At 41.9% G+C, this 14908-nt stretch overlaps 1 protein-coding gene across 4 annotated transcripts in view; it reads left to right on the forward strand.

The window, feature by feature from the left end:
• Positions 1 to 779: 779 nt before the first annotated feature.
• GSS (glutathione synthetase) overlaps positions 780 to 14908 on the forward strand; it is a 651892-nt gene continuing 637763 nt past the window's right edge. The window contains exons 1-2 of one of the 4 annotated variants that reach the window (XM_085619006.1): positions 917 to 1304; positions 12065 to 12133. The gene's annotated coding sequence lies outside the window, so the exon portion shown is untranslated. Of the gene's footprint in view, positions 888 to 911; positions 1315 to 12064; positions 12134 to 14908 lie in introns of those variants that run through there. The other 3 variants (XM_085619008.1, XM_085619005.1, XM_085619007.1) reach the window with 3 other exon arrangements.

The raw sequence follows: 14908 nt of genomic DNA on the forward strand, positions 1-14908 counted from the left end.
GAGCTTTTTGCTCAGGTCTTCACACTATTGCACTATGAGATGATACCAATGGCTAGAGTGCACTATACATACCCCAGTAAGGTAACATGACATCCCAGCAGTGACCACGCAAATGTGGGAGGACTGTGTGGTCGGCCAGCCTTTGCCACCCTTAAGACCCTAAGGCAGTAATACCTGGAGAGAAGTGTTTTTTTTTTACATTGGTCCATGGCTGCCATTTGGCAATTTAGCATTCCGCAGTTTACCTCCCATGCTTTTCTGACATGAGCAACTAAGCAACATTGGTGAGTTGTACTTTATGTGGTGCTGACGCGCAGCTATAGAAACAAGCATTGATAAAGCTAGTAAATCTGGTGTTTGCTAGCCTGTGATGTTTTATTGATTTTTGGCAAATATATGCTATAGTCCTTAAAAGTGTAAATGTAATAAAAAAGTACTAATGCTGCTGTGTGAAGGAGAGGGTTGCCAATAAAAGACCGCAGATTTGTTGTCTGTAATGCTTCATCTCGGTCTGTGGAGGGAGCTGTAATTGGAGTCCTTTTTCTATGTCTATGACAGCTGTCAAATAGTCCTACTTTTATGTCGATGGTTACTGCAAACCGTAGTCCTACTTCTATGTCTATGACCTGTCCCCGTTTTTTGTTTTGAGAATCTGGTCACCTTACATGTAAGGAGCTTTTAAAACGCAGCAGTTAGGGCTTTTCTTTTTGAATAGTGCGCCAGTTTGAAGCTTTGACTGAATCCTGGCAAACAGTTCCTGATATCGATGTTTTGTCCAATGAGAACATCCTTCACTTGTTCGATCGAGCCTGTCCAGGCGGTAGCCAATGAGGAGGACTAACTTTATATGACCCAATCAGAAACGCGCCTGCTCCGACCCTGAAGATGTAAGAAAAGCGCGACGCACGCTCAGGCTGTCACGTGATTTTTTTTATTTTTTTATTGACTAGCATACATTCCGTGGGATCTATACGCTGACTTGTAGAGCACTTCCTAGTTGTCTATGCATAGTATGATCCAAGCGAGTACACGCGACGCTGTTGCATGAATTCTACGGCACTTTCCCCTTCCTTTTATCACTTTGTATCTTCAGTGTCTAAGTAAGGTGGCTGCTTCAGCTTGTCAAAGTCGATAACGTGTCTCTCCCTGCTAACGAAACTGGCAAAAGACCCGTTAAACAGATCGTAGTTGGCAGGAAGACGCAGATTCTCCAGGCAGCTCATTTCGATCACTAGCCGATTCAGCTCTGCAGCAACTTACCGGTCTCGGAACCTACCTTGCAGAAAGTTCTTCACTGTGATAAGGTAGTACCAGGTCAGCTGCGAATGGGGCGTGGTGCAGGGCGTAGACTTGACGTCTGGCCAGTATTTTATCGTCCTGGTCTATATTTTTATACCAAGACCAGTAAAACTAATAGGGGTAACAACTTGTGAAATCGGGTATTTTAACCCTTTGGCTAATACACTTAAAGTACCAACTACATAAATAAATTAAGCGTATTTGAGAGCTGTGTTCAATTGTTCTAAATGATTACTCAAGCAAATCGTAGGATACTTATATTATAAACGAATACATAGGATTTTAACCAATTTTTATTCAGTTCCCCGCAATTGGTCTTTTCGGGACAGACTGGTATTGTTTTCTGAGAAAGGTGGCAAACCTACTAGAGGGTACTATTTAGTCTTGTTTCAGGTGGTTAAGAGTAATCTGATAGATTGCCTAAGCACTATAATGTAAAATTGTATATCAAATTGTGCCCACTTGTAATTAGTATACTGCGTTCTTTTAGCAGTGCAAATAGGTGTTGAAATGTTCCTATTATGGTAACTGACAGAACCCCTTTCAGAGGGTCACTGGACAAGAAGAAGCTACTGGGTCCAGCCGTGGGGGTTGAGGCCTTTTACTTCTGATGTTCCGAGGCCTGACCTTCTTTGGGTCTTGAGTAACTGGGCCAAGTGCCACCCTGTCTAGCACATGACTCTCTCTGGTAGCGCCAGGTTGACAGTCAAAGGCACTTCAGGGGAGGGTAGGTGCTAGGCATACATAGGCTCATAACAATCCATGAAAAGTAACAGCAATAATATTAATGTCAAGTTAGTTAAATACTAGCATTTATCAAAAAATGAGTTTTTAATGTAAACACACAAAGCATTTAGGACCCACTTAATAATCCACACAGTCCTCTGAATGTCTACATACTAGCGATATCTGGGGCAGGTTTATAGAGTCCTTGCTCTGCCCCTTCTAGTATGGGCTGTTCTTCCCTATTCGAATAATGGAGATGACTCCCAGATGCACCCCAGGATAATCCCATGCATCCCAAATCCTATGCGTTATTTTAAGAGTTCATCAGCGCCTCAGCTCTAAGTTTGTGTAACTCTTGAGCAGGCCCTAATGGCCCGGAACAGTCTTGCCTGAGCTGTTAGTGCCAGCAATCCCAGGAGGACTAGAGTGCACTTTTGTAAGTTCTGTCTTCCTTTCTTTGATAGTCTGCAACATCTTCCGGTCTTTTTCCAGCGACACTTTGGGCCTCCTCAGTCCCGCGATGTCTTGCGTCGTTGTCGGGTGTCTTTTTGCGGCTCCAGTAGCTATTGGGAAATGTTCTGTACTGAAAATTTGGAACAATGAATCGGGGCAAAAACTCTGTCTCCGTGGGGGGGCCATCCATACACATGGGTGACCAAATACAGTGCTCCCACTGGTTACAGCCCCACGCTACACGGTGACCCCCTCCTGGTACACAGAGTCATAGACCACAGCGTTCCATGGACAACAACTGAAGCTTACGCAGGTTTAGATGCACACTCTTACAATGGTCCCAACAGGACTGGGTGTCTCGCACATCGCTCACTGAGATCCACCCGACGACTTCATTCCCTCAAGTCACTCTCAATCTCGAGGGGCTATCTATCTCACAGGATACTCAGGTCTTGTCAGGCAGGAAGACTCTAGGTGCGTCTCCTCCTCACAGGAGGTTCTAGTCTTGTCAGGCAGGTAGAAGGCTGTCACTCCAGGCTCAGGGCAAGTGGTTTGACTTCCTGGGAGATGTCCCGTCTCCCACAGGGAGTGTGGCAGACCTTGGTCCCCAGTCCTGGTTTCAGCAGCAAGAAGTCTTGGTAATCTTCATTCTCCTGATGAGATGACACTGTTCAACGAAGGGTGGTGCATATGCTGCCACCTTTATAGTTCAAATCCTTTGAAATTCCTGTTGGGTTGTCAGCTCCTGTGAAGTGTTCTTTCTTCTGCTCTGCTCTGTGTGAAAAGGGCAGATTGGCACAGCACTAATGGCTCCAATTCTGAGCGTCCCACAACAGGCCAAAGGAGTGACTGGGATCACAACTTCGTGTCGGACTCCATTGAAATATGCCACATAAAGGGTCAGAGGACCAAGCCTTCCTCTCTATCAGATTCCCTGATGGCGCCAGCCTTATCAGTCCCACCGTCTCCCTTGCACTATGAAAGGGACTTTTCGACCCCTACAGTAACTTAGTGTATTGCCTCCAATGTTCTTTCGATAATTTAACAGTTTGAACTAATATAGGTGTGTCACTGCTAAGCAAACAAACGCAATGGCCATTGTCACAACCTGTTCAGTTTGGGGCCACGGGACAAGCAAAGAAATGTACGTATCTATTTTGTGCCGAAAACTAAGACCTGGAAAACCAATAATGAGATCGTTCAAATGGGGGTAAATGACTCGCATATACTAGGCACAAAAAACATTGAAACACTTTTTGAAAGTTTAGATACATAGTTTGATAATACGGAAAAGAAAGTCCTCTCCAACCTTGGTGACATCAAGGAGAGGGTAAAAATGCTCAAACTTGCAAATAAATCTTTGGCAGCAAATAAGTTAAATGGACATATCCCCCATACAATACCAGATGTTTCTAATGATCAGGACCTCACCATAATAGATAACCCTGCAAGGTGGATTGACTTAACTACCGACTTAGAAACAGCCTTCGAAGCTGACAGTGATACAACTGTAATGAAGAAGCCAACAGTAAAGTTTATATCGAGTAAACCATTGTCATCCTCCTTTTGTAGCTGGTTGTTGGGTTCACACAAACCCATCTACTATACCCAACCAGACTAGGCTAACACATTTTCGGGATATATTATATTTTCCACCTGAATCAACTCCTTATGCGTTAATCTTAAAGGATGTACCCAGATTTGAGTTTCAGGGGAAAGACCACTGGCAAGACCTTAAAATCGAAGTAGTTCACTGGATGGGAGAACACATTTGTGAATCTAAATTCCTATGTAGCGAAATAATTGCAGTCAGGAGGGAAAATTGGATGGGATACTCACCCAAACTAGGCACTGACAACTGTGTTGTACATTTTGAACATCCAGCAGTTGTCAAAACACTTTTAAACTATCTTACTCTAAGATATGGGTATCAAACTGAAGAAAGGATTAAGGCAGTACCTTTGGGATACTTTTATAAACCAGAAGATTACTTGGAGGATAGGATGGGCCCCCTGTAATTTTCCAACTTAGACACAAGAAGGCCAGATATGTTCTTTGCCCCTAACATAGATACACCCCCTCATACAACCTTGATGATCAGGACTGACAACAAAGGGGAGATGATACATTCATTAGATTTGTTGGGGATGAAGATCTAAGTCGCCCTCATCAAATTTTGGGAGGGATTCAAGTGCACTTTCTTGAAACAGACAAAGCATACCTTTAAATAAGGCACATATATGTTAGATAACAGAGAATGGAAAGACTTTATTGATAAGGGTCACATATACCTTTTACAAGAGACATGACACATACAGTCTTTCGTTATAGATGGTTTTGCTACTAAAACAACCCCTTCAGCGAATGGTCTAGCCAAAGGACGCCTGGCTATATTAATTTCAACTTTAATTACAGGAAAAATTGTAAAATCGAATTTGACCTTCCCTTCTTTTCAACTGGTGTCCCTGCAGATAAATACATCTCAATTATTAGTGTTAGTAAATTTAAAAAATAATGTGTTTAATAATCAAAGGCACACATTCATAGAAGAATTAGACAGGTAATTGGATGCTTTTTTAAAGGCTCAAAAAAGGACTACACAATAGTTGGGTGGGGGATTTTAATATACAACAATGTCAATTTTCCCAAGTTAAAGCCCTGTTACTTTGCCATTACTAAAATAAATCCATCTTATCATTTCCCCCATGATAATTATGGTGATACATTAAATGATTTATTATACAAATGCAACCTAGAGCTGTTGGCGCAAGATTTGGAGGAAGAAATATTCCCATTACCTACTTTTTTAAGGAATGAATGTAGCTCCTGTATTGATCACATGATAGTTTCTACACGAACTCTAGATCCAATTGCCCCATTATTTGTGGATGCTGTTCTTTTTAGTAATCATTTGCCACATGAATTTAAGAATAAGTTGACTCCTCCCTTAACACCAAATATTGAGGTGGCCACAAAGAATGGTGTCAGTCTGAAATGGGCTTGCGTTGATATGTCTGCAATCTTGGGTGATGTTTTAATAACCAAGATAACTTGATGACCTGTACTAACCCCGAGGCATCTCCAGGGACAATTGTGAATGGCTTTTATAGTATAATGACAGGTATTGCAAACATATTGAAAGGCATAGAGGTTCAGAGGAAACATCCAGGGTGGTTTTATGACCCATGCTCGTTAGCAAATCGTGGTTTAAGAAAGGCTGTGCAGTAAATCCCCTGAGATTATAAGGAAATCAAAGAATTGAGAAATCAATATAAATTAGCAGTAAATAAGAGGACGACATATCTAAAGGAATAAGCATGGGCTAAACTAGAGCAAGCTGCCGCAACAAAATATACTCTTTTTTGGAAATGAATAAACTCCCCATTTTTGAAGAAAAGTCAGGATTTAAGGATAGCTACAGTCATCCCTTACTCAGTGGCTTGTGCATTTTGGGGATATTTTTAACTCAATAGGTGTTAACAGAATAGACTCTCAAAACGAATTTGAGATGGTACCCTTACATCTAGTCAATCTGGAGGAAGTCAAACTGGCCATAGAAAAATCTGCAGCTGCCAAGGCTCCGGGGCCTGACGGTGTACCAGTGGACGTCTTAAAATCTAATATATCTTTATGGGCCCCTATGCTTACTGTGGTATTTAATGCCATGACACAGAGGATAATTCCTCCCATCTGGCCAGAGAGCATAATTGTTGCCATTTTAAAAAAGCGTGGCAGGAAGGAAGCAAAAATGCTATCGGCCAATATCCCTCCTTGACTCATCTGAAAAAATCATGGGCAGAATTATCTTGGACAGATTAGAGGCTTGGGCATCTGAAAACAGTATACACGCAGTACGGTTTTAGGGCCAAGTAAATATAGAGAGGCTAAGCACGGGCACTTCCATTTATTCTTTGCTAATTTAAGCAGCTCTTTAGATCTTGTCAATCATGGCATTCTCGCGCCTTTTCTTTTTTCAGTATACATTAATGGGTAGATAAGGCACTTCAACAGATAGAATTAGATGCCCCTAGAGTAGATTCTCACATTACCCCTGTGCTCCTGCCTGCGGATGGAGCGATCCTCATATCAAGAACTGCAAATAGCTTGCAGCTCTTGATTGAGGGGTTTGTATCAAACATGGAGCAAAAGGATGTAATGCTCAACCAATCTAAAATGTTAATCATGGTTTGCAGGAGGGGCAACCCTAAAAAGATGGCTGCATTATGTAAGGGATGTTAGGCTGACCAAAGTACAGAGCTTTTCTTACCGCAGTATACAATTTACCAGCACTAGTACCTGGGGTTCACAGATTAAAAATTCTAAAGCAGCCAGAACTATGGAGCCTTTGTTTAGGTTTTCTAGAAAAATCGTAAACAAGCCAATAAGAGAAATGATCGTTATATAGGAGCAAATGCATCCCCACTGCTATATATGGGGCAGCTGTGTGGGGCATGGCCAGAGAATTCATCTCTTCACTCAGGAAAACCAGTTTTTATGTAGGATTCCGGCCTTAACATAGTCTTCAACGAAATTTTCATCATTTATGGCACATAATTTCTAGCCATAAATATTACTATTTGATTGCTATTGATTTACAATTATGTATTGTGTAATCAGCATGGCAGTTTTTTTTATTGTATATATTAAATATTTGTAATTGTTAAGAGTGCTGTGTCTTCACACTGTTTGGATTTCATTTTTGTATATTATGTGGTGTGTGTGTGTGTGTAACCTGTCACTGTGATTGTTTTTCATATTTTACGAGCATTATTTTTGCGCTATTAGATATTATGCCAGTTCTTGCTCAGGAGGTTTTTATACCCCATGGGTCAGATTAAAACAAATTCAGATTTTTATGTGTACGTCAAAATAAAGCATGTATTTTCTTACACATGTTCTTCTGGCCTTTATCTTCACACTTGATTGTTAATTTAAATATAGGTTGCCAAGAGGTGTTCATATACAATTGTTCTTTCCCTGCCCTTGGAACCGCTATATATTTTCAGAGGGTCCCTGTTTCTCTGTACACTGGTAGAGAGTTGGATATGCCATACATAAAACACTTGATTGATCAGAGCTCCATTATTTGTTGCTATAACATATGGAGTATGACAGGCTCAAAAATTTCAAAAGATGTTATACTTGACTGTTTAAATCTTGATCAACACCAGAAGATTCTATGGCTGGTCTACTAGAACAGACTGCTAACAGAGTCATTTAATGTAGTAACCATCAGCAACCCAGTAACTATCCTGCAATTTAGCAAGAGGGAGCTTAAAATAACTTTTAATAATCCTAAAAGGAGCATGAGAGAGATGAGTGAGAACTGTAAACCATTTGTGCCAAGAAACATGTTAAATCAGTCTCAGAAAGTCGTACCCAAGTATTTAACTTTAGTAACAGACATTCAGCGGAGATTTCACCTGACACAAGTGCGGTTGGGAATATTGCATCAACTTGTGGCATGCCCCAAGAGGGCTGCCCAATCAACCAGTTTGCCAAAATGTCCCTGTGATGGCCTGTCACAACAATCCACTGTCCACCTCATGTTATTTTGTGGCTTGTACGGAGAAATTAGGAGGTTTGTTGCGCCCCTTATTTCTCCCTCAGAAGTTTTTTTTTCATATCTGAATGCACTCAAATTTCTATGTACACTGGAGAATGAATTAGTTTGCTACACCATATCAACATACATTACATGTGTTCTCGCAAGAAGGAAATTATTAACTGTGTTGGATGACATGAAATATGAAGATTAGAGTTTATAGTATCCTGGACTTCTGATGATATTTAGTATAAATGTTTTTAAGAGATTGATATTGATTTTTGGATTTTATAGGCACTTGTTTTTGCACTACAGTTTATATATCTATGCATTGTGTACCACTGAGCATAATCCGTACAATGATATATTAATTGTATATTCTGTACAAAATACCTTGTTTTATAATTTATTTATATAATGTTTTTATGAGGATTTTTATATGCTATGTATTTTAAAAATCTCTTTAATGGATAAACAATTATCCTAATAAAGATGTTCGAAACAATACACATAATCAAACTATACATGTTTTACATGCGCCAACATATGCTGTACATTGGTGTTTTGAGTATTGTTGTCATGTAGGAAGGAGTCTACTCTTGAGTAGTCTTCTGAGGATAAGATAGTTATCCATGGATCTTATGTTTGGGGGTAATAAATTCCATAGTTTGGCTGCTTGAATAGAGAAAGATGTACCAACTTTGTTTTCTTTCTTGTATGCTGGGGTTTTCAGGCTTGGTGCCAATCTGGGGTGGAGGTTACTTTGTTGAATGTATTTGGTGATTCTATTCCTGATGAAAAGTGGTCCTGTTCCATGCATTGCTTGGTGGGTGATACAAAGCAGCTTGAAGGTGGCTCTTCTGGCAGCCTGTAGCCAATGTAGGGCCCTCAAGGAAGGGAAGGGGTGTGCTTGTGGCTTTACATGTAGGAGTAGTCTGGCAGCAGAGTTCTGAATTTGTTGTAATCTTTTCAAAGTTGCTAAATATAATCTGTGGTAGAAGTCCTTGGCGTAATCAAGTTTTAACAGTGCAAGAGAGAGAGAGAGTAGTTTGGACCTTCTGTGGAAATCCTAGGTGGGGGAAGATGCGTTGCAGAGTTTTCATAGTAATGAAGCTTGATCTTGCTAACATATTCACTTGGGCATTCATTAATAGGTGGGTGTCCATGGTAAGGCCAAGGTTTCTTACTTCTTGGTATTCTTTAGGAGGTGGACCCAGATCGTCAAGCCAGACGCGGATTGGGGTCATAGTTTTTTAAATTGCCACATGTGAGTATTTCAATTTTGGATGCATTCTATTTGAGATGGAATCATGTCATCCACTGATCACCGGCTCTGAGGCAACTGAAGATTTTTGAGTTTACAATGTCTTTGGGGCTTTCCAATCTCAGAAGTATTAGTGTGCTATCTGCTCAGTTATGGCATTTGAGCTGTAATTAATTGTTCGTGCCTGGTAATGTCTTATGTACGTGTTGAAAAGCACAGGTGAGATGATGGAGCCTTGAGGGGCCCCTGTTTTTGTGAAGTACTGTTTGAATGAGAAAGGGAAAGTATGGATGCAATTTTTTCTGTTTTGAAGGTACAATGTGATCTAGTTGAGATTGGTAGTGTCTTTGGATAAGACTGCCATGTCAACTGTGTTGAGGGCAGCAGAGAGATCCAAGAGAAGTAGAGCAACGATTCCATTCCAGTCTACTCTGTTTTTTAAGGTCATCCCAGGTGGCGTTGAGGGCAGGTTCTGTGCCTCTTCCTGGATAGAGTCCTGTTTGGAAGTCAGAAAGTATGGCGTTGTCTTCAATGAATTGTAACATCTTGGTGAATGCTGCTCTTTCTATCAGTTTGCTCAGGAACGGTCCTTTTGTAACCCATCTGTAGTTGTTTGGGTCATGTTGGTACAGGTTTATTTTATTTAATAATTGGAGCATGTTTGCCTTTTTTAAGTCTTCTGGAAAGACTCCTGTAGGGATTGTTGATGATTACTCTTACTGGTGTTGGCAGCAAAGGTAGTTAAAAGAATGCTCTTTAAGGTTTGTGGTGGACAAGGGTCAGAAGGGCAACTGGCTGGCCTGCTTGCTTTGACAAGATTAATACATTCTGTTTCTGTTTTTTGAAGGAACACAGGAGCTGGGTTAGTCTACCCTTGGAGGGTATTGTTTGAAATGGGTGGGTACTGGTGCTTTTCCTTTGTTTAAAAAAGGAGTCCAACATGTCTGATTTGGTTGTGTAATGATTACCCAGTCTGTCAGTAAATTCTTGGGAAATGGGATGGCTTCCTTCTGTGCATTTAGGTTTACAAAATTGAGTGCAAATTAAAAAAAATATATTTGCACATTTAGCATTTTGAATTCTGTTTGACTAGTAAAATTTTATGTTGAGTTGTAAATGGTGTTAAGTTTGTGTAGGTGAAGTTTGTCTTGGTTGTTTGTTTTTTTAACTTAAAAAATGTAATTGCCGTTTTGGCAATTACCAGGCATATTCTATAACTTTGTATATATGCCTGGTGCGTATCACATAAACTGATAACATATTTAGATTTGTCTACATCATTACCAAATATCAGTTTGAGTAAGAAACTCAGGCGATTTTGAGCAAGCATGACAATAAACTGGGTTGTCAGTGAGAAAGTATTAGGTATATATATATATATATATATAGCCATCATTATAGAGAAACGTAAACAGCAACTTTGATTCAAATTAGCCTGCACCCACATCACCACACCAGAGAGAACTAGTCAAATCCATTCAGGGCATATCAATGTGTGTGTAGTGGTAAGGAGGTGGAGAGGTGATTATGCTTTGTTTTGGCAGCAAGTTATCGTCCGCAATAATCAGTCACAGAGTCTTCATTGAAAACGCCGGCTGTTATGTGCGTGTTAGCCTGGAAATCTGTCTGGAGCCTTCCCAGGTGGCTGCTGTTGGGGATTTACCAGGGTTCGAAAAATCCACGTGCATTGTCAAGGAAGATTTATCAGAATGAGCTATTCTTTGGGACTGCTCGCCCTTTCTGATGAGCTGAAAATCTCCTCTAACTTCAGTGGCAGAACATAAAGAATGTAAAAAGACAAACTGACTTTTGACCTCTGTCTCAGAAGGCCAGAAAATGTGAAAATATAAGATTTAAATGCATCTTTATTGCTCATAAAGTGAAAGAGCAATAAAAATGCATTTACATCTTATCTTGTCAAATTTGCTGGCTTTCAGACACAAAGTTCAAAAGTCAGTTTGTCTTCCTACATTTAATTTTCTTTCTGTGAGTGAAGTTATAGGGTTTTGTAAAGTGAACTGTGTTACAATTGAACTGGGCAAAGCATGTGAATTGAAAGGCTGTAAGATGTCAAGCATTCTTCTGACACAACACTGGAATAGCCAAGTGAACTGTTCAAACATTTCAAATATATTTCACTAGTTCTAAAGACCCCTTTTTGTAATTATGTGGTGGAAAAAATATTTTATAGGATCAAAACAAATTCGAACACTTTACTTGGTGATGTGCAAATGTTAAACATTTTTGCTGAAACCTAGTTTCCAAACATTGTTCATGCGCTATTATCAGTAAAACTACATGTTAGTGGAAACATTTTGTGGCCATTTCAATGTAAAATATGCTATCTGAAAATGACAGTGCACCACCACATCATGCTTTGGTAATATATTTGTGAAAAATTAGTTTTTAAACATGAACTGGAAATTATTACTGCTCCTGCCCATATGACAATTCTATTAGTGAACTAAGAGGCAAGCCAGGGATCATGTGTACCCTATATATGGGCTTGATTCTTGTTATACATGGAGCAAACATTCAGTCTAGTAGATAAAGAGTTTTTTTGTACAGCAGAAATAGTGAACTTGCTTATTTGATGGTGCTCTCTTATGTGATAATAAAGAAAAAGGTGGATCCATAAGACAAAATATTTGCCTAGGATCACACAATTTGAGACCAGTTCATGGGTCAAGTACATTCCAGTTAAGTCGAGCAAATTATTAAAGTTACTAGACCTGCAGGTCTAGTAACATTTTAATGATTTTTTATTATCCTTTCAGTGTACTGTTCTACTCTCGGCTTTCATCCAGGCATCCATTGAGAGGATCCAACTGTTGACTGTAGGAGGGGTAGGTGATTTTCACCTGCATGTAATTTGGTGCTCAGCCTGGAGAAGTGCTAGGTCTATGAATTGCATTGTTGCTTTGGTTGTCTCTGTGAAGCGCACCTGGCACATTGTGCAGGCATTGTGGAAGTGTGTAACAGAAACTGCCCAAGGGGATGCCAGCATCAGCAATGAGTTCCTCTATGGAGAGGAGATTACCATCGCAATAGAGGTCCCCAGCATGTGTATCCCCAACTTGTCACCGCAGTACCACATGGCATGTCAAAAAGCGGTATGGCTGGGGCATAAGGTGGGGTCGATTTGGTGATAATTCTCTTGAAGCAGTGTTAAGCTATTTGTAGCATGAGTGGCTGTGGTAGCGGCACCCTAGTATGCGGGTAGAACAAGTGCAGTAGGCAGGACAGCTTCCATGGGGAGTGAGTGGAAGCTGTGTCCTTAAGGTGGCGACCCACCAGCCTTCTGACCACCCATTGCCGCTGGGAAGCCAGTTAGTAGTGCTCAAAGTTTGGGATGCCTACGCTGCCCTGGTCAGGTGGAAGGTAGAGTTTATTGAGGGCCACCTTGCTTCTCCTGCCAGATAAAGTATCCAGTGAGCTGCCCAAGGGAGTGGAAAAGGGTTTGGAAATATATAAGAATAGGTTGGCTAAGTAGTATAGGAGACACAGCAGCACAACCATTTTATCAAGAGCTATGCGTCCGTCCACTGAAAGGGACAGGGTCTGTCAGAACACCATCTGCGACGGTATAGAGGCCACTGCTCGGGTCAGATTGCCATCCATGAGGTCTGCAGTGGTATGGTAGATTTGAATACCCAAGTAACGGAACATAGCAGGTTGCCACGGTAGGGTTATTCCATTAATTTGTAAGGAAGGGTATGGTGTAGTAGACATTAACGGAAATAGGCCCAATTTAGCCCTATCGAACCGTAGACCAGAAACCGTTGCAAACCTGTCCAGGGAGTGTGTCATAGTGTCTGGTACAGCTTTGAAATCTCGCAGGTATAAGAGTATATTGTCTGTATACAGTGACACCGCTTGTGATCCGCCACTCATGGGTATCCCCCATTGACATCTTTGCTCCCAGAGAATGTGGGTTAGGGGTTCCATCGCCAGGGAGAACAGCAATAGGAACAGCGGGCAACCCTACCGGTTGCCCCTATGGATAGGTATTGGGTCAGAAAGGAACCTACCAGTTTTAACTCTAGCCGTGGGATTGGTAAATAACAGCCTGACTAGTCGGAGAAAACTGGTACCCAGAATAAAGCAGGGGAGTACCTCCAAATAGGTAATTCCATTCCAAGGAGTCAAAGGCCTTTTCTAGGTCAAGTCCCAGACAGCCTGAGCACAGTCATTTGGATAGGGCATATCCAAGGACTCGAAAGAACCAGCGTAGGTTTAGGGAGGTATTTCTGGCTGGTACAAACCCATTCTGGTCGGAATGCACTAGCCATAGGAGCAAGTCCCGGTGCCAGTACTTTTGTCAGTATTTTGTCATCGGTGTTGAGAAGTGCCAGCAGTCTGTTGGAGGCTAGTTCTTCCAGCTCTCTGCCGGGCTTGGGTAACAATATAAGGAGAGCCGCACAGAACATGGATGGAAGGTGTGCCATTGTCAGCGCCTCATCGTAAAGTGTCCTCAGTCGGGGGGTGGGGGATTTGCGGGTGTATGTTGTGTTAAACTCGAGTGGTAGCAGTTTGGGCCAGGGGTCTTGCCCGAGGCAAGTGAACGAATGACCTCCTGGATCTCGTGTAATGTAATGTCCCCATTAAGTTACTCCCTTTCTTCTGAGGTTGTACTGGTGGGAGCTACGGGAGCCAGAAATGAATCGAGGTCTGCTTGTGTGGCTACATATGATGACTTGTATTGGGAGATGTGGTAATGTGTGAATGCTTCGTGGATGTATGTGAGTGTCTGACCCCAGACGTATGGTGTGTGTGGGAAGCAGCTGCTGCGCTTGACATATCAACCAGGTGAGAAATGCTCCAGCCTTGTCAGAGTGCGTCCTTGCAGTGTGGGCCACATAATTAAGGCAGCGCAGACGTTCCATTAGATTCATATGTCCATTCTGCCCGTCCCAACTGCTCTTTTCCAGCCAACGTCTTCTGTGCCTGTCTTTTGCGGCGGAGCAGCTTCTTTTCCACCGAGACCTCCATGTTTAGTTGGCGCTCCATGGTCCTGGCATTCTCCAGACAGTGCCCCCTAATCGCTACCTTAAAGGCAGTGGGGTAGGATGAAACAGTGTCGGTGTTGGTGTCAAAGTAGTCAGAGATACAGGCGACTAATGTGACCCGGAATGGCGGGTCTTCAAGAATAGATACCAGGAGGTGCCATGTGGGGATGCGCCGTAGTCCCAGCATAGCAAAAACCAAAGGAAATGATGGCCGGAGTGTTGAACATTGCAAGCGCTCACCCCCAGTCAACCGATCTGGGTTTAATCCATCACCGTTCTTTAGCCCACTCTGCCACCCCAGTTCAGACATGGCCATATGCAAATCAGTCTGACCCTGTGCCTCATGGGAACAGTCCAGCCCGAACTGCCAAGCCATGTCTTCCCTGGACCGGAAACAAGCTTCCTAGGACCGGTTTCTGGCATTTTAGCCGTCTTCAGCCAGGCTTGCTTGAATCCAGTGGCAAAGTGAGCAAGGGACTCACGTCTGAGCATACCCTGCCAACTTATGGCGAACAAAGCAAAAACCAAAGGAAATGATGGACGGAGTGTTGAACATTGGAAGCACTCACCCCCAGTCAACCGATCTGGGTTTAATCCATCACCGTTCTTTAG

The sequence above is a fragment of the Triturus cristatus genome, chromosome 7 (assembly GCF_964204655.1).
Source record: "Triturus cristatus chromosome 7, aTriCri1.1, whole genome shotgun sequence".
In the NCBI taxonomy this organism is placed as follows: Eukaryota; Metazoa; Chordata; class Amphibia; order Caudata; family Salamandridae; genus Triturus; species Triturus cristatus.